Raw genomic sequence first — 26,617 nt, 5'->3', positions numbered from 1 at the left:
TTCCAATGTCTCAGTTTACTTCCTGTTGCCTGCAGATCAAGATGTAGAATTCTCAGCTATCTTTCCAGCACCATTTCTGCTTGCACGCCACCGTATCCCGCTGTGAAGATAATGGACTGAGCCTCTGAACTGTAAGCCACCCAACTGAATGTTTTCTTTTATAAGAGATGCCATGGTCATGGTGTCTCTTTACAGCAATGGAAACCCTACCCAAGACACAGGCGAAAGTTTTATTTTGAGGAGTTGCTTTATATAAATATGGAAGCTGAGCAGTTCCATAACCTACTGTTATAGAAAGGCCAGATGTTTAATTTAACATCTTCAGATGGGAGAACCAGATGTCTTGATCCATTTTTTGTTGCTATGACAAGATACATGAAGTTAAGTAGCTTATGGATTTTTTTAAGACAGAGCCTCACACTGTGCCTTAGGGTGGCCTTGAACACACTATGAAGTAGAGGTTAGCCTCAAACTCACGGTGTTCTCCCTGCTTAGTTTCCATAGTGCTTGGATTACAGACTTGAGCCTGGGTTACTAGAATTGTTAGGATCAGAACCTGGACTCTGGTGGCCCTAACAAGCTAGCTTTGGCCACCCATCCTCCACAGGTCAATAATGAAAGTAGGGAAAGGGAATTATTCAATGTGTTCACACTGGGACAAGGTACAAACAAAAAGATCAAGCGACACCTCCCCAAGTTTATCTTTGGGGTCCTGACATGAGGTTTAGGTTTAGAGAGGAGGCATGAGGCATGTGTACCCAAGCAGTCCTCATGAAGATGTGGTCCTTCTCATTGTATGGGCTCTAGTCTCTCCTGCACTGTGTTCTGACTGTGCCCATATGAGCCTGTGTGTTTTTAATAACTGAAATATATTTTCTTATGGTTCTGGAGGCCAGAATGTCTAAGATCAAGGCATCAATAGTCTTGGCATCTGATAAGGATTTATCTGAGATTCCAGGATGGCACTTTGCTGCATCCTCATGGTGAAGGAATTATTCCCTTCCGTCCTTGTAGAAAGTCTTGCCCATTCATGAGGGCCAACTATTCCCCAAAGGTTCTAGCCCTTAAGGACTTGAATTCTTGTAATAGGACTTTTCTTTGGGCTGCCAGCTCATAAATAATGATATGGAGACTTATTACTAATTATGGAAGCTTGGGCTTAGCTTAGGCTTCTTCCCAACTAGCTCCTATAACTTAAATCAACCTGTTTTCATTAATCTACAATCTGCCACATGGCTTGGTTGCCTCTCCTCTGTACCATATGTCCAACTTCTTCAGTGCCTTGCTTCTGTCTCAGAGTTCCTTCCTTTGTCCGGAAGTCCCACCTATTCTCTCCTGCCTAGCTATTGGCCGTTCATCTCTTTATTAAACCAATTATAGTGACACATCCTCATGAAGTGTAAACGAATATTCCTCAACAAAGTCTAGTGTTCAGTGTGAATTGGGAGGACACATCACACATTCAAAACAGTGAGAGGAGAGCTGGTCAGCTCCATGGAAAGTCAGAGTCTCCGCTCAAACACTGGGGTGGAAAGGAGCTCATTCTTGTTTTAAAACCCATGTTAGGGAGAACAATACACTTTCTTGAGTCTCCCTAACTGTTAAGTTTGGATGTGGTGGATTCCTCAAGATGAACCTGGGGTGGATAATGGGGTTCTAAAGAGTTAATTAGATGAGTTAATAGTGCATGAACAGAGAAAGGAGAGCAGCATGGCAGGGACTCTGGGGAGAGTTCAGCCCTAGCACCAGAGAGAGACAGCATGGTGGGGTCTCTGAAGAGAAATGGCAAAGGGAGCCTATTTTCATGCCTGTTCAGGGCTGTGGAGCTGCACAGCAAGAGCTTATAGCCAGGCTTTCTGATTTGTAGGCAAGAGACAGGGAAGGGAGTGGGTGCTGTGATGTGCACAGTTTAAGGACTGGCCTAACTGGGGTGACAAGAACAAAGACACACACACACACACACACACACACACACACACACACAAGCTAGAATAGTGGGTCAAAGGCAGCTTGGAAACTTACCAACCTTAACTTGTGGCAGGTTTATTATACATACGTGTACTTGTGTGTCATTTTGACACAGCTAGAGTCATTAGAGGAAGGAGCCTCAGTTGAGGAAATGCTTCGATGAGATCCAGGCATTTTCTCATTTAGTGATCAATGGGAGTGGGTGGTGTCATCCCTGGGCTGTTGCTCCTGAGTTCTATAAGATAGCAGGTTGAGCAAGTCGCATGAAGCAAACCAGTGAGCAGTACCTCCATGACCTCTGCATCAGCTCCTGCCTCCAGGATCCTGCCCTGTTTGAGTTCTTGTCCTGACTTCTTTCAGTGATGAACAGCAATGCTGAAGTGTAAATCAAATAAACCCTTTCCTTCCCAATTTGCTTTTTGGTCATGGTGTTTTGTCACAGTAATAGAAACCCTAACTAAGACAATACCATAAAGGAGGAGGCAGTTAGCTAATCTGTGTAGGCGGTCTCTGCAGGAGTCCAGTCTCAGCTTGTAGTCATCCAGGAGGAAGCTGCAGTTGATTCTTCCTGCATACAAGGTTTTGCTAAAAGTCTCAAGATCCACGCTGAGACCAAGGGAAGGCCATTCCTCTCAGCATGATGCATGTAGATTTTTCCATCCCCCCAGTCAGCTCCAAATAACCATTCAGAGACATTATTATTTATAAATGCTCGGTCAATAGCTCAGGCTGATTACTAGCTAACTCTTACATTTTAAATTAACCCATATTTCTTATCTATCTTCTGTCACATGACTGTACCTTCTCTCAATATGGCATGTTCTTCTTGCTTCTCTCTGCATCTCTCACAACTCCTGAGACTCCGCCCTTCTTCCTTCCGGCATCCTCTTCTGGCTGCCCTGCCTATACCTCCTGCCTAGCTACTGGCCATGGGGAGGCAACTTGGCAAAGATACATCTTCACAGTGTATGAGCTATTATTCCATGACACCCTGATTCAGGGAAGGCTTTGCCATTCCCATGGGTCTGAGGCACTGGCATCCCTGGCATGGTTGTGCTCACGTCAATATTATACATTACTCGGGACTTCATCTGCTCCCCGTAGGTAAGGAACAGAATGTGGCATCCTCTGATGTAGACTCACCTCCCAGGTGAGTGACAGAAGGGAGCCTGTCAGCGTCTGTGACAGACCTGAGCAGAACCTGGATTCTAACATTTCTTTCTTACACCAATGAAGTGTTGGTCCCATCCAAAAATATCCCACAGTCCCTCCCACAAATACCGTTTAGTTATTTGTGACCTAATTGGGCTGTTGACTAAAAGTAATGGTCATAGGACTTACATACCATCTTAATAGGAGGAAAATGGAGATGAGGGCTTTGATTGGGAAATAAATGACTTGGGGAAGAAAACTAGACCCTCCTGGGAGAATAGACTCTGTAGCTGTCACTTTAGCTCTCCCAGAAATCAAGCCATGCCCCCTGCACTCAGTCCCTTAGGACAAAGAACTGACGGGCACTTGCTGTGACTGCTTGAGCATCCTGGCCATCTCCTCCCTGCTGTCCAGGACCAACTTAGAAAAACGGTCCCACCCCTTCCGAGTGTCACTGCATTCTGACTTCTGGCATCTACAACAGGTCAGGCTACATCACAGGCTGTGAATCTTGTCCTGCTGCCCAAAAGAGTCAGAAGCCTTCTTTGTTCCACAAATTTGAAAGGAAGGAAGGCCACTCTCCCTTTAAGGCCACACCATGCTGCTTATGGGGCCTTTTTAATACTCTCCAGTTCAAGGCCCAATCTCTCTCTGTCTCTGTCTCTGTCTCTCTCTGTCTCACACATGCGCGCGCGCGCGTGCGTGCGCGCACACACACACACACACACACACACACACACACACATACATGGTGGTCATAGGATTCTCTCTGTCCTAATGAGAATTTGAGCTTATTCTGAAGGATACTTTTCTGTCAGTTCTTTTGTACAAATCTGCCTTCCTTTCTGTCTCTGTCTCTCCCTCTCATAGATTCTTTTTTCACACAAGTGGTAATAGTTGGGTTTTGTGGTAGATTGATTCCCGATTTTTTGAGAAACCACCATATTGATTTCCAAAGTTTGCACTCCCACCAGCAATGGAGGAGTAGTCCCCTTGCTTCACATCCTTGCCAGCATGAGCTATGATTTGTGTTACTGATCTTAGCCATTCTGACAAGGGTAAAATGGAATCTCAAAGTAGTCGATTTACATTTCCCTGATGGCTATGAATACTGAACATTTCTTTTAAGTGTTTCTCAGCCATTTGAGATTCTTCTATTGAGAATTCTCTGTTTAAATCCATATGTCATTTTTAAATTAAATTATTTGGGTTTTTGATACCTGATTTCTTGAGCTCATTATATATTTTGGATATTAGCCCTCTATCAGATGTGGAGTTGATAAAAATCTTTTCCCATTTTATAGGCTGCTGCTTTGACTGATCAGCACTGTTCTTTGCCTTACAGAAGCTTTTAAGTTTCATGAGGTCCCATTTACTTACTAATTGTTCACCTTAGTGCCTGTGTGGTTGATGTCCTGTGCCAATATGTTCAAGGTTGTTGGGGAAGTCTTATGCTAATAAAGCACTGTCTGGCCAATAGGAATCTAGATAGGTGGGGCTAGGAATCCAGGAGGATTCTGGGTAGGAGAAACACAAGAGAGTCAACATGTGACGCCATGGGAGTAGGACACCGGGAACTATTCTCCGGTAAGAAACATACTTAGATTAACAATTATGGGGTAATTACTTAAGGCAGAGCTAGCCAGTAAGAGACGAACAAGGCCAACAGCTTCATAATTAATATAGCCTCCTGTGTGTTTATTTGGGACTCATGCGGATCTAGAACCAGGCTGGCGCGGCAGAGCCCAGGCGACTGGCGGGGGATATACCAAATCGGCAAGCAAGGAAAAAGCTTCTCTTAACAAAGGTTATTCCCTGCTTGCTATTATATCAGATTCAATGTATCTGCTTTTATGTTATGGTTTTTGATCCACTTGGACTTGAATTTTGTGCAGGGTTTATAAGTATGAATCTATTTTCATTCTTCTACATGCAACATCTAGTTTGATAAGCACCATTTGCTGAAGATGCTGTATTTTTTCTAGTGTGTATTTCTGGATTTATAGAAAATCTGTATCTATATTATTTAGATTTATGTCTGAGCCTTTGATTCAATTCCATTGATCAATGTGCCTGTTTTCATGGCAAATACCATGCAGTTTTTATTACTGTAGCACTGTAGTACACTCGAGCAGTTCTTTTATTGTTCAGGATTGTTTTAGCTATCCTGGGTTCTTTGTTTTTCCATATGAAGTTGAGAATTGTCCTTTCAAGTTCTGTAAAGAATTGTGTTGGATTTTGATGGGATTGCATTGAATCTATAGGTCGTTTTTGGTAAGATGGCTATGTTTACTATGTTAATGCTACCGATCCGTGAGCATGGAAGATCTTTCCGTCTTCTGATATCTTCTTCCAAGACTTGAAGTTTTTATTGTGCAAATCTTTCCCTTGCTTGGTTGTTACCCCTAAGATATTTTGTATAATTTGAGACTCTTGTGAATGCTATTGTTTCCCTGATTTCTTTCTCAATCTGTTTGTCATTTGTATATAGGAGCACTATTGTTTTTTTGTTTTTTTAGTTAATCTTGTATTCAACCACTCTGCCTCTTTCTTTTTAATCTTTGACATAGTGATGCCCAGGCAGAGGACAAGATGATCACATTTAGATGACACCTTAACTTGATACCATCTTAAGTGACAGGAGTGGCTACAGCTTGACTGCCACCCTCTTTGCAGAGGATTTACAATTCCTGGGATATCCTGTGAGGCTCTTGTGGGCTGCTAAGACCAGCTAGGAAATACTGTTCTTCCTAATCACGTGTTCTAACTCTCTTTGCTCTCATATTTTGCCCTATTCTTCCTTGTACTACATCAAGTTAAACACTTCGCATTTTACAGACTGGGAAACTGAGGTTTGACAAAATTAAGGAAATCACATGTTGTCACAAAGCTAAGTAGATTGCTCACCTTCAGTCCTAGGTCCACATGGTTTCAGCTTTGTCTCCCTACGGGATGGATGTACATTGAGGGGGCTTGTTATAGATTTTCTATCTCCCTCAAATAAAGCTGAAAATAGTTAACAGTGAACACAAGACTGGGAGGAAGGATGTCAGCCAGTTATGCAACAGATAGATTCAGACAGACCGACTTAAGTTGTTGAGTTGTAAGAACAAGTGATTCATTTATTACCTTTCATTATTTATGTGTGCTTGTTTCTGAGTATTTGTGCACAGGTGAGTGTGGCTGCCCATGGAGGCCAGAAGAGGGTCTCAAGTTCCTTGAAGCTGGAGTTATAGGCAGCTGTGAGCTATCTGATGTGGGTACAGGTTTCTGAAGTTAAGTTCTTTGGGAGAGCATACACGCTTTTAATGAGTCATCTCTCCAGTCCTGATAAGTGAAATTTTTAAAGATTTCTTTATAAAAACAAGTATGGCTAGTTTATAGAGGATAACTTAATATATGCAATATATTTATACTTGATCTCAATCAAAAAGCTGAGAAAAGATCAAAATAAAAATTTAAGCTGTGTGACTTAGTTGCTGTGAGGAGACCCCATGACCAAGAAAACTTACATTTAAAAAAAAGCATTTGTTCCGGGGCTTCCTTGCAATTTCAGAGGGTGAGTCCATGACCATCATGGCAGGGAGCAAGGCAGCAAGCAGGCAGGCCTGGTGCTGAATCAGCAGCTGAGAGCTTACATTTGACTGACAAGCTGGAGTCAGAGAAAGCGCCTCTTCCTACAATGACACCTTCCCCAACAAGGCCACACCTCCTAATCCTTCCCAAACAGTTCCACCAACTGGAGACCAAGCATTCTAACATATGAAGCTATGGGAGCCATCCTCATTGAAATCACCACACTATATGAAATGTTCAAATAAAGTTTCTAGTTGCTGAGTCTGTGTTAGGTTCACTTCTAGGCCTCTTGTGCTCATCTCTACCCATCAAAATCCCAAAAGATCAAATTTCATTATTTTCTTTGAAAGTAAAGTTCCAAATGCAGGCTATGTCACTGACAAGCTGTATGACCTTGAACAGATGACCAAGTGTCTCTGCATCCTAGCTTCCTAACTGATGAAATGCAGAAAACAGGGTTGTCATAGAGATGAGACATAAACAATTTATTTAAAGCTCTTATTCTAGTTTTTGGCCTCAAGCATCTTGGTGGCTAATCTTCACTGTCAGTATTATTAGATTTGGAGTCACCTAGGAGACACAATGGTGTCCGTGTGAGGTTTAACTGACAAGGAATCGGCTTTGAACGTGAACAGGACCATCGGATGGGCTAGAGTCCCACACTAAATGAAAAGAGGAAAAGCAGTGGGTTGAGTATTAGCATTTATCTCTCTCTGCTTCTTGACTGTGGATACAATGTGTGACTAGCCTCCTCACACTCCTTTCTTCTGGTCTTTCAGCCTCTGATGGCACCAAGGAGTGGGACAATTACTGTGAGAAAACTGATCATGTGGGTCATTGGTCTTTGGAATTGGTTTATAGGTGGAATGGGAAAAATTTAGGGCTAAAAGCTACAGAGGTCCTAAGATGCTATAAGCAGAAATGAATGGACCATTCATGTGGGATTTTGGGAAAACCAGAGTGCCAAAAGAAATGTAAGCAGTGAAGAATGTGTTCTTGAAGTTTCAAAGGGGAACAAGGACATTCTTGGGAACTGAGCTACAGCACATTCATGTTATATTCTGGCACAGAGTCTGCCTGCATTCTGCCTGTGTCTGGAGAACTCAAGTGAAGCTGAATTCCAATCTAGTGAACCAAGTTATTTGCTCAGGAAATATCAAGACATTAAGCATACGGACTGTGGCACGGTTAGTTCTCTCTGCACTTATCCAGGTTTGCAGTGAGAAAGCAGCAAAATGGAGCAGAAAGAAACGAGGAAAGAAAGGGACTGTGAGTAAATTTGAAGTTGCAAACAAGGAGACCGTGGAGAAAGCAGCTACTCTTTACCAGGACAGTAGGAAGGGTGCGTTTCAGGCAAGACTGCCCATCCAAGGTTGCAGTTGTTAAAATGCAGATTTACCTAAACAGAGAAAGACTGAACTGGGAATGCTGGTCAAGGGATTTTCTGTTTGAAAACAACTGCCTACAGAGTGTTTTCCCAGGTTAGCTACCAAGGCACACAGAAGTAACTATAACTGTGGTAGAAGATGGCCAGGTGACACCCAAGTTGGCAGAACTTGGCAGTGTTGCCTGCATGGTTTTGCAGGATGCAAAAACAGGAGTTGCTAACACCAAAGTTCTGGAAATATGCTGAGCCAGATAGTGTGTAGCAGGACTGAATTTCCTGCAAGGAAGACCGGACAGTGTATGAATCTAGGAAGATGAAACTTCGTTTGCTATGGAGAACCCAGACTGTGGCAATACCAGGACCCTGGAATGTCTGTGGAGAAAACCTGCAGGCGTAGAGTAGAATTTTCTCAGAAGCAATGCTATGTGTGCTGAAGGTGACAGACCTAGATCAGAGGAAGGGAAAATGCCCAATACAGTTTCTGCCAGGTAGTACTGCAAACCCCAGATGCTGAGCCTCTAACTGAGGGATTTGCTGTTTTCCCTTTTGGGTTTTGGTTTTACTTTGGTCTGGTTTTCCTTGCTATGCCCCTGCCTCTACCTTTTAGAATAGGACTGTTCATTCTATGCCATTGTACACTGGAAATATGATACTTTGTCATTTTTGTAGAGTGGTTCAGGATTAAGAGATTGCCCTGACTTTCTTGGACTTTTGGTCAGTGTTGGGACTGTTAAGACTTGTGGTACTCCTACAGATGAATTAAAATCATTATGCATTATGAGAGTGCCACCAGCTTTTGAAGATCAGGGGTAGAAAGTTATGGATTAAAAGCAACATATTTAGGTATCAAGTTGATAAGGGGTTGACATGCCAGTTAATCGTCTTTGACAACTTGATTGGATATGGTCACCTGGAAATCTCAGGGTGTGTTTAAAGGTTTTCCCAAACAGATTTAAGCAAGGCAGGAAGATCTCCCGTGACTATGGATTGCACTATTCCATGGACTGGAGTCTTAGACTGAATGAAAAGGGAAAAGAACAAGTAGAGTAAGTCCCAGCATTCATTGCTCTCTGTTTCCCCACCAGATGCAGTATGCCTGGGCACTTCACATTGTAGCCACCAGGACTTCCTAAACTGTGGTGGATTGTATCCTCAAAATGAGTCAAATAAACCCCTCCTTATTTCACTTCATACATTGCTATTGCCAGGTACTTTATGACAGAAAGAACATAAGAGACTAATATAGATAGGCTCATTCTTGTCTGTTTGCTTTGGTTTTTCTCCCACATAGATTAAAAGTTAAGAACACTACATATGGAAATAGATAACAATTATCATTTAGTAATAACAAAATATGTAACAATGTTAGAAAGAACCCCTCACCATCCATACTTCCTCCTGGCTCCTACAGAAAGTATCCTTCTGTAATGTAGAAAGGCATACACAAGTATACTACCGAAAGCCATGAAGTCTATGTGCTCTTCAGTTCTATGTGTGACTTGGAAAAGACAGTCACTAGGAGACTTCTCAGGCATTAAGTAGGCTTGAGTCTGAGCCCATGTCCTCTGCTGCTGTGCGTGAGAGATTTTTATTCACCCACCATAACCAGTCCACTAATGAATCCTAAGCCATCGTCTCCCTAGTACCATGCTCTCCTCCTCATCTTCCGCCTCCCCACTGTAACCACCGCTACCTCTTGCGGGGATCAGAGATGTCTCCAACTGCTGTCTCCTTCCTGCCTTGCTTTTTGCTTTGCCTATTTGGGATGATCAGTCAGCTTTGTCTGAAAGCAGTAGAAAATCACAAATAAGCATGACATACAATGTTTTCCTCCTCCTTGTATAAAAACAGAGGCATCTCACCAAGAGCCCATTATAATAATCTGAAATTAAAGGGCTGGCAGTTCTAGATCTTGGTGAGGATGTGGACGAACTGGTGTGCAGATTCTCCAAGAGTGTCAAATAAGTACCCAGTGCTCGCTCATGCTCCCCAGTCTCTCACTAAAATCTCGACATTTATCTCCCAGGCTTTTACTAGGGTTATAAAAGTCTGTAAATGTTTGTAGCAGTTTGGTTCACACTAGCCAGAAACAGCGAACTAGGCTCCATATCAAATGTCTATCAACTGGTGAACTGGTTAAGCCAGTGGTAGTGAATTCATAGAATAACATTCAACTCGGTCATAAAAAGTAATGAACTTGATACAGCAGCATAAATGAATCCCAAAGTAATTATACATGGTGAAAGAAGCTAGACACAAAAGAGTGCATACTATATGACTCAATTTAAAGTTCTAGGAAGTGAGAAGCAGCCAATAGTGGCAGAAAGCATGCAGGGTGGGTTGGTGTGAGGAGTGGGGGAGGGGAAGGGAGTTGCAGGGGCATAGAATGTTTGATGGAGGTAGTGGGGGATAACAGAAAGGCTCTGAACATTGGTTGTAGTGGTCTTTAAAAGGTTTTATGTTCAAAACTCAGAACGTACCAATCAGTACATTTTAAGGACTTTTTATGTGCATGTGTAAGTGCTTGCATGCATGTATGTGCACCATGTATGTGCATGATGCTCTTGGAGGCCTGAAGGAGTCATCAGATCCCCTGGAGCTGGAGTTGCAGGCAGTTGTGAGCCACTTGATGTGGGTGCTGGGAACTGAACCTGGGTCCTCAGAAAGAGGAGCAAGTGCTCTTCACCACTGAGCCATTTCTCCAGCCCCAGTCAGCTCATTTTAAAAGGATGCTGTTTTCACGTATACAAAAGTGGAATGCTGCTGGTGTGTTGCTGCATGCTACACAAACACTCCATCACTGAGATACAGGCTCAGCAGCTTCATACTTCATCTAATCATTTGTCCTCCACCCTGAATCTGCGTTTACATCACCACTTACGTGAGGAGCTGAAGTCGTCCTGCAAACACTGCCTCAGTGCTGGGGTAGGAAGCGGAGTGAGCAAAGCTCGTGGGCATAAACGTTACTGCAAAGTTCACCAGGTGCTATTTCCCTGTGAGGGGGACTGGATTACTCTGAGTTGAAGCAGGCCCTGTGGGGTGTGTGTGTGTGTGGTGTGTGTGTGTGTGTGTGTGTGTGTGTGTGTGTGTGTGTGTGTATCAGGCCCAAGGTCAGAAGCTCCCCGCTCTTCCATGTTTACATTGTTCCTTTAACAGACAGTGTTGATCTGCAGGTTATTCTCCAGCGCGTGGTACTGATTTTGAACGAAGACAGAAGGCAGGCTACTTACAGCAGTGCTTTGATGGGATAATTATAGGACAGTAACAGATTCAAAAGCCTAGGTTCTCCACTGGGCAATATCTGCTCAGCCAACTGTACCATAAGCAAACATAAAAGCGTTTCTTTATGCTTATTTCTTTATACAAAGTGTCCTTGATTTGTGAAGCTTTGCCTCAGCAATTCTGCCATCAGTGGGTTCTCTTAAATTTGAAAAGAAAGTACTTTTGTTTTGCTGAAGAAATAAATAGAAGACTGGGAATGCAAACAGAAGAGGTTGGTGCACCTGGGAAGAAGAAAGGGAAGGAGGGAGGAAGGGAGGGAGGAAGGAAGGAAGGAAGGAAGGAAGGAAGAAAGAAAGAAAGAAAGAAAGAAAGAAAGAAAGAAAGAAAGAAAGAAAGAAAGAAAGAAAAGAAAGAAAGGAGAAAATGTAGACCTCAGTTCATGGAGAGAGCGTCCACGTAGCCTCTCCCTGGGGGTGGTAGTGACAGGTCCCAGTCCATTCATAGCTTGCATCATGCAGTTTGCCCTAGCCACCCACATGGCTTATTTAATAAGATAGATTCTATTTTTAAACAAAAGTATTTACAAAAACAGACTATGTGGGTCAAGAATTTTCCTCTTTTGCTTTCTGAGATACTTAAGATAATACCTAGTAGGGACTAAAGGAATGTTTATTGAATTAATAAATTTTGTTATCACCCATGGAGAAGTATATTTTTATAAGATGTTATAAATACACAACTGTTATGAACACAAATATTTATGATCTAATCCCTGGGTAGAGTTCACTTGCCCACCACAGATGTATTTCCACTCACCATGCTCTGTCATGCTACCTAGCAATCATAACTGCAAAGACCAGCTCATCACTTTCTTATTATTCTTCTTACGCACTAGACACACACCTCTGCTCCCTGGTGGTTTGATCCATCAATGTATCCTTGGCACATTGCACCACACAGTGAATATCTGTAAAAGTAGGAATAGCTTACCTTATTTAACCTTCAGCAGCAACCTCATCATGGAAATTGTTGTATCATTTTAAAATATCTCACTGTGTTGTGTAGTATTCTCTGCTCCAATCATGGCTACCTCATCTGCCAATTTAAGACAGACTGATTAAGAAAAAAAGCATTTCTTTTCTCAGTATTATCGAAGTGCACTCTAAGCAAGGGGGCAGTAAAGAAACCACCAGAACGGGTGCTTCATGATATGGGGGGAGATTGTTATTGTGGGCAAGAGAAGGAGTGAGAACAGCTAGGACATCTAGAATAGTGCAGAACAGAGAGAAAAAGAAGCAGACTAGACATGGCCAGGGCTGAGGAAGCTGGATATGGAAAAATCATGCAAGTTATAAAGAGAATGAGTAGCTGTGGAGAGGGGAGCAGCTGGAGCAGCCTAGGAGTTTAGGATGGGGATGGTGAGAAGGGCCAGGACAAGTTGTGGAACAAGTCCAGATGAAAAGTGGCTGTGGTGGTTTGAATGTAATTGGCCCCCATAAGCTGATAGGGAATGGTACCATTAGGAGGTGTGGCCTTGTTGGAATGGGTATGGCCTTGTTGGAGGAAATGTGTTACTCTGGAGGCTGACTTTGAGGCATGAGATATGCTCAAGCCATGCCCAGTGTCTCATACCACTTCCTGCTGCCTACAGGTCAGGATGTAGGACTCTCAGTTCCTTCTCCAGCACCATGTCTGCTGGCACACTAACATGACTGCACCATGATGATAACGGATTAAACCTCTTGTGATGATTTGAAGAAAAGTGACTCCCTGATGTGGGAAGTCCTTCCGTGTGTATGTTGTCCTACTGGTTGATTAATAAAGCACTGTTGTCCAATAGGGAAGCAAGATAGGTGGGACTGGGAGTCAAAGAGGATTCTGGGAAATGTAGTCAAGAGTAGAGGGTTGCCATATGATCTCCTAGGAGGAAAGGATGTATCAGGAGAGCGTCCTCGGAAAGATAAGTCCTTATAAAAATATATATTAGTAATTATGAGTCAATAATTAAGTCAGAGCTAGCCAATGAGAAACAATACCAAATGGCCAACAGCTTCATAATTAGTATAGTGTCTTGTGTGTTATTTGGGGGCTAAAGTGGCAACAGGACCCAGGCGCTGAAGGGAAGAATGCACTTTACAACCCCCTAAAAGGGAGTGGTACTATTAGGAGGCGTGTCCTTCTAATAGGAGGAAGTGTGTCACTGTGGGGGTGAGCGCTGAAGTATCCTATACTCAAACTTCACCCAGTAGGGCAGACCACTTCCTGTTGCCTATGGGTCACGATGTAAGGACTCTCAGCTCCAGCACTATTTCTGCCTGCATGCTGCCTTGCTTCCTGCCATGTATGCAAATGTAAGCTGCTCTAATTAAATGTTCTTCCTTTATAAGAGTTGCTATGTCACAGTGTCTCTTCACAGCAATAGAAACCCCCAGATAGGGACTGAAAAGGCCTGGAGGCCAGTGTGGGCTTTGATATGCTAAAAGGCACAACAGGTATGTGCCAGTAGAGAGCCTCGTGTTCCTTGTTCCTTCTACCAGAGGCAAGGGAAATGACCCCTTTTGGTGGCAAGGAATGCTGGCTTTTCTCTAACCACCAGAAAACCTTCTGTAATCCAGCTTGGACTGACTCGGTTTTGTCCTTTGGACCTGACATACATTATCTGTGCTCTGGCTTGAGCGTTGGTGTCCTCCCAGATTCACGTGTTAAATTCTTATCTCCAGAGCAACAGTGTTAAGAACTGCAGTCATCTTACTGTCCCCATGTTTTAATAAATGGATATGAGCTCATCAAATTGCTCCCTAAATGTCCATGCTTGCAGACTAGTGCTGCTCCTGGTTTGGTGCGAGAGGCTTCTGTGGGCAGTGACCGGTGATTGCTACAGAGACTCATAGCTGGACAGAGGGCTGAGAAAAGTGACTATTGAATTCTCAGTCATAGCTGGGACATCTACACCACCCCCTCCAGTTCTCAGGGAACATCTTGGAAGAGGGTTCAGAAAGTACGGAAGAGGGAGTGGTGGAGCGCTGTGAAATGATGCCTTTCCAGCTTGACATGGCTCTTGCACTCTTGAACTTTCAGCTGTGATCCCTTGCACAAGATTGGGCCTATTAACATTCTGTCATGGACTAGGGAGAGGCTTCTAAGGGCCCTGTGACTCCCTGAAGATTTATGGGCAGTTAATGATTGCTTAAGGAGGGAAGGCCATTGTCTTCAATGGTGTAGCCACTGGTAACTTACCCATACATGTACAAATAACCCTTCATCTATGCTCCTATAAATAAGCATAGTGAGGCTCAGTGGAAAGAAGAGTCCTACCTCAGAACCCGAGATGACTGCTGATGTCCAGCCAATGTGTCTGAATTTGTACAAAGGACTTTCCCTTAAGTTCAACCAGTCACGTGGTTGCATTCAACCAACAGAGAGGCAGAGAAGTATAGTAGACTTTTTTTTTTACATTTATTTATTTTGTGTCACAAGACATTTTGTGGTAGTTGGTTCTCCTCTTCCAATGATGTGGTTCCCAGTACTGGACTATGGTTGTCAAGTGGTGACAGGTGCCATTATCCACTGAGTCATCTTACTAGTTCCCTATGTTAGATATGTTAAAGATAAAGAAGGGGGTCTATCTGGTAGTTTGTGCCACAGCCAATTCCTGAAAGTCCTTTTTAATCAAGCATTAGCACAGCTTTCCAAAATTCTGTTACCTACCCACAGTTCTGAAATCTGTCTGCTTAAGCTCTCCTCGGTATTGTTCATGAGAACATGGAGCTTGTCGCTGCTTCCCGTGTTCATTCCTACCCCTGTAATGACTTGACTTGAGAGTGTCCACAGAACTTTTGTCTGGAAGCACATGACCTTGTACAGATATAAATGAGGTACAGAGAGATCAAGTCACTTACCCCAAGTCACTCAGCCAGGAAGGGGTGGAGTCAGGGCCTAATCCCAAGCTCAGGCTCTTAGTATGTTGAAGGGATGACTAGAATAGAAGGGTGGTCTTAGGATTCAAAGATCTGCTGACATCCATCGTAAGACCTATGCCTGCCACTCCACCCCGACGTGACTCTTTCTTGGGATGGGATATCCTTGACGCTGGCCACTGCAGGCCATGGACAGATTCATTAGCAGCTTAGCCATCAATCCCTGTCTCTCTTTCCATTTAATAACCAAATCCTACTTTGACTATGACTAAAAAGAATCCAGGCACGGTGATGCATCTTTAATTCCAGCCTTGGGAGGCAGAGGAAGGATAAAGAGCAAACTCCTGGACAGCCTGGGCTACACAGAGAAACCTTCCTCAAAAAATCTGGAAAAGAAACAGAGGTGGGAAGGTAGACAGATGAAATTACCAGGAGGCTCTACTTATCCCACGGTGGCAGAATGGAGTGACTCTGAGCCAAGGCAGCAGCCACAGCATCCGGCTCGATCCCCCACTCACATACTGTGTTCAGCCCAGTCTAGGGTTTGATAATCTTTCCGCTTATGGTCAGTGTTTACAAACTGGAACCTGTTGCAGAGTCTGGATTCGGGGCTGCTCTGCGAGCATGTGAGGGGGTCTGGGAATCATGGGTTGGCCTTCACATGGGCTCAGGCTGTCAAGTCAAGTGCAGCATGTTCTGTCTGGATCAGCACAGTTTCTTCTTTGCCGCTATTGGAACACCTGCGGCCACACTAGTTTTCCTTGCTGGCCTGCCTCAAATGACAATAATGAGACAGAGTGCACTTGTGTCTGATACTGTGCCCCACAGTGGAAGAGCTACTGATATTCTCCCCAGGAAACTGAGGACCGCATTAATAGCTGGTGCTGGGTTACAGTACCTGGCATTTTAGCTCCCAAATCTGCTTCCAAGCCCTATATATAACCAATGCCTCTCTTTGCAGGCCTTGAAGTATGTGTGGCCCTGCTTTGAAAGGACAAAGAGCAGATAGGGGACCTGCCTTCATGCCTTCTGTGACCCAAGGCCCATACTGAAAACCCCAGCCGCAAAGCTCCTTTCCTAGGCAAAGAGCAGGCCAGCGGGGGGAAAACTGTTTTTTACTTCTTGCTCTGAGAGCAGGGTACTGAAAGGACCAAGTGAGACTCGGCAGGTCTTTGGGGACTTCATCAGCAGGTCTTTGGGGACTTCAGAACCAGCTGCTGGGAACAGACAAGCTTATCTCACTCAGAAAAAAACAAGAGAATTGAATTCTGTTCAGCCTGCATTTAATTCTCACTTGAAACATTAGCCCACAAACAAAAGCAAACCGTTTGGACTCCTGGCTGTCTTTGGAGAGGCAATGGGTCTGGGTCACAAACAGGAACAGAGACACACAACATCTTCATGTCACATCCACTGTGGTCACCAGGCTACCGGAGCCCGCTGGGCTACCCAGTTCGTAGTATGACAAATGGATCCTGTTGCACCAAGAGAAATTAATTTTGTCAGGTTATTTTGCTGAATAGCCTCCAGAAATTAAGCCATTTTAGTATTCTGGTGCTCAAGGGAGAGTCGCGCTTGGAAACCTCCATGGTTCAGAGGCTGAAAGAGTTATGGCTGCTGTGGGTATGTGGCATGGTACCTGAGAGCTATAAATTGAAGATGCTCATTGAACATATCCACTTACATGTGCCTAGAGCTGTGGATGTCACAGTGGGCACCTAAGGTGGTTTTGAGATTCTACCACAGTGCTAGAGAGTAGGCTTTAAAAGGCAGAAGCTGGTGCCCTCCGCTCCCAACTGGGACCTGTGGTCAGAGTGAGTTACCAAGTCAGACTCTGGCCAAATGACTATGAAGAAGTTAATCTATGAGCCCATGGTCACTCCTGCTCCACAGAGCATTCCCCGTAAGCGCTGGCTCTTGCTCTTGACTATGAAGAAGTTAATCTATGAGCCCATGGTCACTCCTGCTCCACAGAGCATTCCCCATAAGCGCTGGCTCTTGCTCTTGCCCCCATTGCCATTCTCTTGTGTAAATCTCTCCCATCTGAGAATGCCAACCAGGAAACAGCACTGAGACGTGGGGAAGTTGGAAGGCAAAGCCCTGCCTTCATGAGAAGAGGGAGGGTATCATGATAGTGCACTATTGCTGTAGAAGCCCAGGTTCCAATAGAAAGAAATAGCCTTTTAACATCTCCAGTGAAGCAGGGCATGACGGTATGCACTCTTAAACCCAGCACTCGGGAGACAGGAGTAGGCGGATCTCTGAGTTCGAGGCCAACCTAGTTTACTAATGATTTCCAAGAGAGGCAGGACTACACAGAGAAACTTTTGTCTCTAAAAAACAAAAACAGAGCCGGGCGTTGGTGGCGCACGCCTTTAATCCCAGCACTTGGGAGGCAGAGGCAGGAGGATCTCTGTGAGTTCGCGGCCAGCCTGGTCTACAGAGTGAGTTCCAGGACAGCCTCCAAAACAATACAGAGAAACCCTGTCTCGAAAAACCAAAAAAAACACATAAAAACAAAAAACAAAAAACAAAAAAACAAAACAAAAAACAAAAACAAACAAACAAAAGTCTTGGGCACTTTAAGAGTGTGCGGTGTTACCCCACACTGGCATGTCCCTAGTCCCCTGCCTTGATCTATGTTTCTCTGCAGAATGAGAGGAATGTTAAGTAGTCCTGTTATCGGAGCCAAATATTTCCCACTTTGATTTCTCTGATAAACCTCCCTAAATGGAGAACTCTCAGAATACCGAAGCATACCTCTGTATGGAATTCCTGAGGAGTAGAAGATCTGGAGGGAATAGTGGGATGGAGTATGTCTGCCAGCCCCACGAGCTGATGGGGGAGCACCTACTCTTTCCTTCTAGGGTTCTGCTTGGAGCCCCACTCTCGATCGCCTACTAAACATGGCCACACTTCAGTATGGAGTGGAGAAAATAATTCATAAAACTCTTCCTCCAAGATCAGGTGATTTGGCCACTTTGTTTTTCCCGTGGGGTCTCTGTGTAAGAGCTTGCAGGTGCTTTTAAATACCAGTCAGACCCTGCTTACCTCACAGCGATGAAAACTCCCTCAGAGCAGATGAATGGATTCCAGGAAGTGTATTACTGAGTTGAAAACAAGAACAATGTTGTTGCAATAGAGGGCATTGTTTTGTGAAAGAGGATCCTCCCCCCCTTAACATTTATGTGTTTATTGTGGGGAGGGAAGGTGCATTTATCACATATATGGAGGTCAATGTACAATCTGCAGGAGTTGCTGACTCTCTTCTTCTACCACGTGGGTCCCAGGGATCCAAGACAGGTTGTCAGACTTAGTGACATGCACTCTGACCCACTGAGCCATGGCAGCCACACACACACACACACACACACACACACACACACACACACACACACACACACACAAAGGATTGTAAGCTCACAAGTAAGACTTGCAAGCTAATATGAAGGTCTGATATATTGAAAGGCAAAGACCACAGCCTGTGATCAGCTCTATTGCTGGTTCAGAATTAACCAAGTCAAGTTAGAACACCATTCCCAGTTGTTCAAACAGGAAGGAAGAGGAAAGAAGAAAGGAAGAATGGTAGAGGGAGGGAGGGAGGGAGGGAGAGAGGAAAGAAAAAAGGAAAGAAGGGGCGGAGAAAGGGAGGAAGGAAAAAAATGAATGAAAAAGCCAGAAGACAAGGATGAAAGAAAAAAGAGATAGAAGGAAGGTAAGAAAAGAAGGCAGAAAACTATAGTTCAAAATCTTTAAGGGAGTACCTGCCAAAAGTATGAAATTCAAATATTTAACCAGTAGGAATTTTTGCATAAGAGTTCATACCACATAGTTTGTTGCATACTTGCTGTACAGGGGTTGTTTTTCTTGCTTTGCAGGTCTGTAATCTCCCTGAAGCACGTAAGCACATACCATAAGATATTTATGTATGTATTCTTTTTGAAGTTGGACCCCAGGGACAGCTCTGTGCTAACCAGCATTTAGTCAACACTATGTCAGAAAAATCTCATTGCAAAGAGGTCATTTTAAATGCTTCAGATACCGTCACCTTTGAGAGACATTGAATGTTCTGCTAATGAGCATATCAAACTTCAGAAACGAATTTTCACTGGTGAGATTCATAGCATGTCAATGAACTCAATCACTCTCCATAAATAGTATTCAAGATCACATACTCGCTAAAGTGCCTTGCTATTGTTGACTCCACCCACTTTGAAAATATCTAAGAAGTCTTGGCCCCCTTTGTGTCTACTGGAATAATTTCTTCAGTGCTAGAAGTAGTGCCCACAAACCTGCCTCTGAAATGTGGTTTCAATTTCTTGGGGACCTAGTCATGCAAAGTGGCTGGTTTAGCAGCTAAAAGAGCAGAGAGCAAGAACTTCCCTAAGCGTGCAAGGCAACTTGTAGAAGCCACATAATTTCTGCTCCTCTGCATTTTGTGGAAGAGTGGATGCAGACTTGGTTTCAGGTTGTGAACAGCTTGCCCACTCTGTTCTCTTTTAGAGTGACATCCATTGCTTATCACCAAGGGTCCAAGAGCAGTGCCCCTGGGCGATGGGTGTGGTCCTTATAGAGACATAGATCCCATTATGACTGTCATTTACTGCTGAGAGCAGGTCCGTTTGCACAGCTTGAGTCACTTGTCCAGGGACACAGAACGAAGGTGGAAACTGCAGTTGTTTGGTCCTAAAACCTTGCTTTTCCACCATGCAAGTTTCCTGTTTGCAGGAAAATTCAAAAATATATGGGCATATAAAATAGACCAATCTTATCATTCAAAGAAACCATAGGAGGCTTTGCCATATTCCTTCCAAACTTATTCACAAGCATATTTAAATGAGACTGTGCAGTTGTGTGGTAGGTCTTGCTGACTTACCATGACATAAATACCTCTTCAGACCCTTCAACATCACTAGCTTGCTTCTAAGGACCCACTAGCCTGGCCTGTGGCTGATCCACTAGCCTGGTCTATGGCTATCCTGAACCACCTGTTCATTGAACATTTAACTTCATTTTGATTCTTGGCTACCATGAATACTGACAATACAGTCGTCTCTGAGAGTAATCTCTTGTTTACTTTTCTTATTTCATCAGGGCAGATTTCTGGAAAGCAAATTACTGGATCAAGGAGCAAGAACAGTTTAATGGACACCAATCAGGAGGCCTAAAATAGACCACTGTATGCTTTGCCTTTATAACAAAGATGAGTGTCGCTTTTCAAGACTGATATTTAAAGTCAACCTAAATTAAAACAATGAGCATTTGAGCAAGAGCAGACAGGCCAGCAGATTTATTGATTCCTCTCCAGTAGGGGGCAGCACAAACACCAAGGGATACCCACGTTTCCTGTTGAAGTTTGCCTCTTTTTTAACATTTTTTATCACGATTGCTTTGTTAAAATTTAGCAACAACATGGTCGTCAAGTTTACAGGCAGGAGCCAGAAAGGAAAACCTAGTTTGCAAAGATTTTTGGCTTTCAGGAATGTTCCGGAAGGCTGTTCCAGATGGCAAAGTGCTGGAGATAAAAGGGTCTTTTCCCTGTGGGCTCACACGGGAGCTAGGAAAACAGGTCGTGATGGGAGCAGCAACCGGAAGAAGGGCTGGTGAGGCCCACGCTGGTATTCTTTGCCCAGTAAGAGTTGGGCTGATGGCTCAGAAATGAATTTATCTTCCCAAACAGGATGAGCAGAGGAAGAGGGAGCACGTGACTGCCAGCCTGAGGAAGACCTTTGGACTGACAGACACAAGGTCGGTGACAGGAGGGAAGTGTTACGGAATCACTGAGAAATGTGCTGTGTCTTATCCTCTGGCAAGAGCCCAGGGAAGGTTGGTAAGGAGGGGCGATGCCTGATTGACATGGTGCCACGGTTGTGGCTTTAGGACATTGGAGCACACCCAAGTTCCCAGAATTCCTATGGGAAAACAGATGCATCACCTTCTGGGGAGGAGCTGTGGCTTTAGGACTCTGACCCACAAGGAGGTCAGAAATAAGTATCTGTGAACTCCTTTCATAACTTTCTGCTTTGTTCCAAGGGGCGTCTTATTCTGCCAGTGGCAGAAAACATGGTCTGGATGTGGTGGTGTGTGCCCCGGGTTGGCATTGGGAGAGTTTGTTAGGAGACAGGAGTGGGTCAGGTAACAGAATGCATTCTCAACAAATCGTCTACACACTAGGGACTTCCAGGAACCACCAGGTCACAGGTGTCACTTGGAGACATACTTTGTTTCCTCAAAGTCTAATTCCTCCTAGCCTTCCAACCAGGGCTGGCTCAAACTGCTGCTTCAGGAAGTTTACAGTAGGCACTACGTGTCTGCAATGAGGCTGTGTTTCTCAAGCCCCTTGGTTAGCACATCCGGCTCCCCTTAGCATCATCCACAGAGGCAGAAGCCTGAAAACAATCTGATGGTCATTGATAGTGAAATTTGAGAATTAGTAATACTTCTTTTATGGTGTGAAATTATAGGTAGATGTCTTTAATAATCATTCCATTAGTATTACATTTATGTATCTCTGTGTGGGGTGTCTGTGTAAAGATTAGAGGATATTATGGCATGTTTTGGGTCAGGGGGGTCATCAGGCTTGGCCACAGGTACCATTTGACACTCAAATATGGCTAGCTTTTTAAGAGAAAAAGAGAGCTAAGCTGGTATGGCGGTACACCCCTATAACTTGCACTTGCATGGCTGAGGCAGGAGGATAGCATTCATGTTGACGTATAGCATTACACCTGGGTTGAATGCACAGCAAAACATCTCTCAAACAAGACAAAAAGAGGGAAGAAGAAGAGAGGGAGGGGAAGGATAGAGAAAGGAAAAGAAAAGAGAAAGTTAGACCCGTCCTCAATGGCTTAAAGGTTGTCTGTGATATTATCTGATATCTCTCAACTATTTCATGATAGTTGAGAGAATAGGGCATGGGTCAGGAAGAAACAAGCACTTTCTGCAAATGACTGAATCATAACTGTTTTAGATTTGTGTGACCCACGGCCTCTGTCATAATGATTCATCTTTTTGCATCTGGTAGAAAGATAGATATTGCCATTATATAGGAGAATAGACGTGGCTGTGTTCCAATAAAGCTTTATTGGTAAAAGCAGTCAGTGGGTCAGATTTAGCCTGCAGGCTATGGCTTGTTTGCACTTGGCACAGCTTTGAGAAGACCTGTGTGTACTGTCCATGTTTTTAGGGAAGGCTTCCAGTTGTTCATACTAATTACTTTGTGGAAAATAAAAATGGGAGAGTGGGTCTTCTCTACCCTGGGAGCAGCTTTCCTGCCTTGGCCCCTCACTCCTGAAAATGTATGCCTGCTCCAAGTTCATCTCCACCCACTCCTTGATCGGGAGCGCCTCTCAGCTGCTGAGTCGTCCCCTGTCTGCAGTGAATCGACCACAGACGTGGACAGATGAGGGCCCAGCAGTTTGGCAGTCCCTCATCCTCTGACCTCACTCATCCCCAGCCGCAGTTTCCAAACCAGCATCATTTCCAGAGACATCGATGGACACAGCCGCCAAATTCATTGATGCTAGGGCTGCTAGAGTTGGGGTGGCTGGCTCTGGGGCTGGGGTTGGGACTGTTTTGGGAACCTCATCATTGGTTATGCCATGAACCCTTCTCTGAAGCAACGCGAGTCTGGGCTTTGCCCTCTCAGAGGCCATGGATTCCTTTGCCTGATGGCCTTTCTCATCCTCTTTGCCATGTGGAGCAGCTGTCTCCATTCCCACCTCCACAGTTTTTTCGTGTCTGTCTGCCCTGTGTGTTCCTTTTCCTGTACCTGCCCAGGAAGTCTGGGGAAAGAGCTTGGCTCAGGGTTTGACAGAGAGAAGACAAATAAATACTATATTAATAAGGAAAAAAATGGGAGAGTGTTTTAGTTAAGGTTCTATTGCTAGGAAGAGACACCATGACCATGGCAACTCTTATAAAGAAAATATTTAATTGGGGTGGCTTTCAATTCAGTGGTTAAGTCCATTATCATAATGGTGGGACATGGCAGTGTACAGGCAGACATGGTGCTAGAGAGGTGTTAAGAGAAGCTTTTTCCTTGCTAGCCGCTTTGGCTTATCACCCGCCAGTCGCCTGGGCTCTGCCACACTGTAGTCCCCAAATAACACACAAGACGCTGTATTAATTATGAAACTGTTGGCCTTGCTCGTTTCTTACTGGCTAGCTCTGACTTAAGTAATTACCCCATAATTGTTAATCTAAGTATGTCTCTTACTGGAGAAATTTCCGGGCCTCCTACCCCATGGCGTTACATCTCGAACTCTCTTGTGTTTCTCCTTCCCAGAGTCCTCCTGGACTCCTAGTCCCACCTATCTAGATTCCTATTGGCTCAACAGTGCTTTATTGACATAAGACTTCACCAACAGAGAGGTAGCTGAGAGTCCTACATCTTGCAGGTAATAGGAAGTGGTCTGAGTATCACACTGAGTAAAACTTGAGCACATAACAGACCTCAAAGTCTGCCTCCACAGTGACACACTTCCTCCAACAGGGGCATAACTACTCCAATAAAGCCACACCTCCTAATAGTGCCATTCCTTTTGGGGTCCATTTTCTTTCAAACTATCATAGGGAGTGATGGGATGATTATTGTCTCCTTTCCCATTCCTGTTCTCTTTGATATGAAATGGAACATATATATTGCTTTTGTAATCTCTTCTTTGAATCCCTAAAATTATGTGATTGGACATTTAGGGTTCTCAGCTATAGAGAAATTCCTTTGCCAGTGGAGTGGGAAAGTGTTGAAAGGATTTGGGGTGGGTTATTAACTGCAAACACTGCTAAAATCTTGAGCCAGTTTTAGGGGATAATAATTGTACCCCCATAGGCTCTGGTATTTGAAAAAGTCCTCAATTGGTGGCATTGTTTTGGGAGGTTTCAGTTGAAAGAAGTATGCTCTGGGGACTGGCTTTGTAAGTTTGTAACCTTGCCCTACTTCCAATCTGATCTCTCTGCTTTGAGCTTCTGGTTGAAGATGTGAACTCTCAGCTTCCTGCTCCGGCTACCATATCTGTAGCTCGATGCCATGCTTCCCTTCTCCCCCCACCCCCATGATTGACACATCCTGCTAGAACTGTAAGCCAAAATAAAGTCTTTCTTCTGTAAGTTGCTTTTGGTTGTGCCTTTTTATCACACAACAATACAGTAACAACAGCATGAATGACTTGGATAAATAGTGAGGGACATCCCATTGGATAAATAGTGAGGGACATCCCATTGGATAAATAGTGAGGGACATCCCATTGGTTTGTTGCCTCTTATCAAGTCACATCCAGGGCTCTCTTTTGTTTGAGGTTCCTGGGCTGTGAGACAGACTTGGATAAACTAGATAATTTCTCAAGACAGAGACTGTGAAGGTGAAGGGAAATCCTGACAAGAGACTCGCTCAGCCTGCAGAGGTGAGGACAGCTGCTCTTCTGATCCACCCTCCAATTACTATGGAATAGAAAGGAGGTACATCCCAGCTCTGGGCTACATCTCAAGATTTGTCATCCATCAGTCTTACTAAGCAGCCACCAAGCAATGACAGAGAGGATAGGTTACACTTTATAGAAGAAGCTGTTCTCTGCAGGACTAAGGAGTTGAGGAGAAAAAAAATATCCTGCTGCATCTCAGAGTCTGTATTTCAAAGTCACAGACCTGAATTTGAAAACTTGGAGAAAGTTATTTATGAATCCCTCCATCCCTTCCTCTCTCCTCTCATGATACTATGATGGTGATGGTGATGATGATAATATTGGCGAGAGATGTAGCTCAATGGCAGAGGTCCTACTTAGCATCCTGGAGGAGCTAGGTTGGATCCTAAGCACAACAACAAAAATAGCAAGCATGAGCATCTCTTCTTCATACTGTCATGAGACTCAGATGAGTTGATCCATGTCCAGCTCCTCTGATGGTATGCCCCAATAAATAAATAAGTGCCTTTTCAATGTTGGCATTTGCTGGTGTGGCTCTTAATGTGGTTATTACCGTCACATTCCCTTTGTCGTTTCCTCTTCACCTGTGTTGGGCAGGTCTCTCTCTTTTAGCCTCACAGCACTTTGCCTTGTAGGCTTGGATGCAACCAAGCAGCTTACTTGATGGCATGGCTGTCTCTGGGCTCAGCTCTTCACTAGTGCCCTGCTTCTGATGGTGCAAGGGATGCATGGTGGTCTCTAGGATGTACTCATACAGTAACTAGCAGACTACCAATTGTGGGCAACGTAAAACGCAAAGCCTGGAGTTTTCTGTCTCACCTGTCTGCAGGTCTAAACCTCCCCTCTCCTCCAGCCAACTCAGATCCCACCTCTTCTGTCCACCTGGATGTCTTCTCTTGGAACTTCCAGACACTTCTATTTGCTTTGTCTATTGACTGATGTAAGGCATTGCTTTGCACCCTAAATGGTTGTATATGGTGTATATGTATATGCAGCCCCAGTTGCAAATAATGTCTTAGGGAATTAGACTTTTGTCTTGTACATTTTCATGTACTTAACCAATTAAAAGCTAGTAGTGAGTGCTAAATTCAAGGTCAGGTTGTCGATATGGTGCTAGATATCTTCACATAGAAAGGACATTTAAATCAAGAAGTGATGTACATTTTAAATTACAGTACAAGGAAGGTAGAGACAGGAGAATTGAGAGCTCAAGCTACACACTAAGACAACGTCAAAAACAATAATGTTATTAAGTAGAATCTGTGTCCCGCTGTGTGGTGAGCAGGGTTCAGGAAAGTGCTAACACGGTTCAGGTGGACCCAGGTATTTACAAACCAGTACTTTCCAATTCCCCCAGCTCCTCAGAGTGTGTTGAGGATAATATGCACCCTTTAGTGATGAATTGGAAATCTAAAAATTGCTATTCTAACTGTAACAAGTTGGGGCTGGAAATATGGCTCAGTGGTTAAGAGCACTGACTGCTCTTCCAGAGGATCAGTTTGATTCCCAGAACCAACATGGTAGCTCACAACCATCTCTAACTCCAGACCTGACAGCCTCCTCAGGCACCAGGCACACCCGAGGTACACAGACATACATGTAGGTAAAAACGCCACACATATATAATAATACAAATATTTGTAAAGAGTATTTTAAGAATGGAACAAGTTTTTTAAAAACTGTTTTTAAATCCATCTGTGCTCGCTGGCCCTCCTTGGAGTCTGCTTATCCAGCAGGCTGTAGCTCACCTGGAACTCCACCAGGGCCATGGAGAAGGGAAGCAGGAGGCCAGAGTTTCCTGTGGGGAAGTCCAGGCCTGAATGTCCTGTTTCCTTCTGCTCAATTGTTCATGGGAGGGAAGGCAAGCTGAGTGTTCTTTCTCCGGAACCCCAAGGTACCAGCTCTTTCCGAAGCAGGAATAATGAGAGTGCCTTCTATGGGTATGGGGGTGAGGTGCTGGGGGCAGTGATACATGT

General features: G+C 44.1%; 1 protein-coding gene, 1 long non-coding RNA gene and 1 pseudogene across 5 annotated transcripts in view; 2 read left to right on the top strand and 1 right to left on the bottom strand.

Annotated features, from left to right (window-relative positions):
* Prr5l (proline rich 5 like) overlaps positions 1-26,617 on the top strand; it is a 174,579-nt gene that overhangs the window by 41,352 nt on the left and 106,610 nt on the right. Inside the window, exons 2-3 of one of the 4 annotated variants that reach the window (XM_040745922.1) lie at positions 36-131; positions 20,903-20,970. The exons of 1 other annotated variant lie outside the window; for it this stretch is intronic. The gene's annotated coding sequence lies outside the window, so the exon portion shown is untranslated. Of the gene's footprint in view, positions 1-35; positions 132-20,649; positions 20,971-26,617 lie in introns of those variants that run through there. 2 more of the 4 variants (XM_040745923.1, XM_040745924.1) reach the window with 2 other exon arrangements.
* On the bottom strand, positions 16,489-18,496 carry LOC121140449. Its single transcript, XR_005877288.1, has 2 exons — positions 18,274-18,496; positions 16,489-16,697 (listed from the first exon to the last, which is right to left on the bottom strand). It is a non-coding gene; the product is annotated as an uncharacterized LOC121140449 (long non-coding RNA).
* On the top strand, positions 20,990-23,216 carry LOC121140447 (annotated as a pseudogene).

The sequence above is a fragment of the Mesocricetus auratus genome, unplaced genomic scaffold, assembly GCF_017639785.1.
Source record: "Mesocricetus auratus isolate SY011 unplaced genomic scaffold, BCM_Maur_2.0 Super-Scaffold_100004, whole genome shotgun sequence".
Lineage (NCBI taxonomy): Eukaryota > Metazoa > Chordata > Mammalia > Rodentia > Cricetidae > Mesocricetus > Mesocricetus auratus.
The sequence above is the reverse complement of the archived record's forward strand: the minus strand, read 5'-3'. Positions and strand labels throughout refer to the sequence as shown.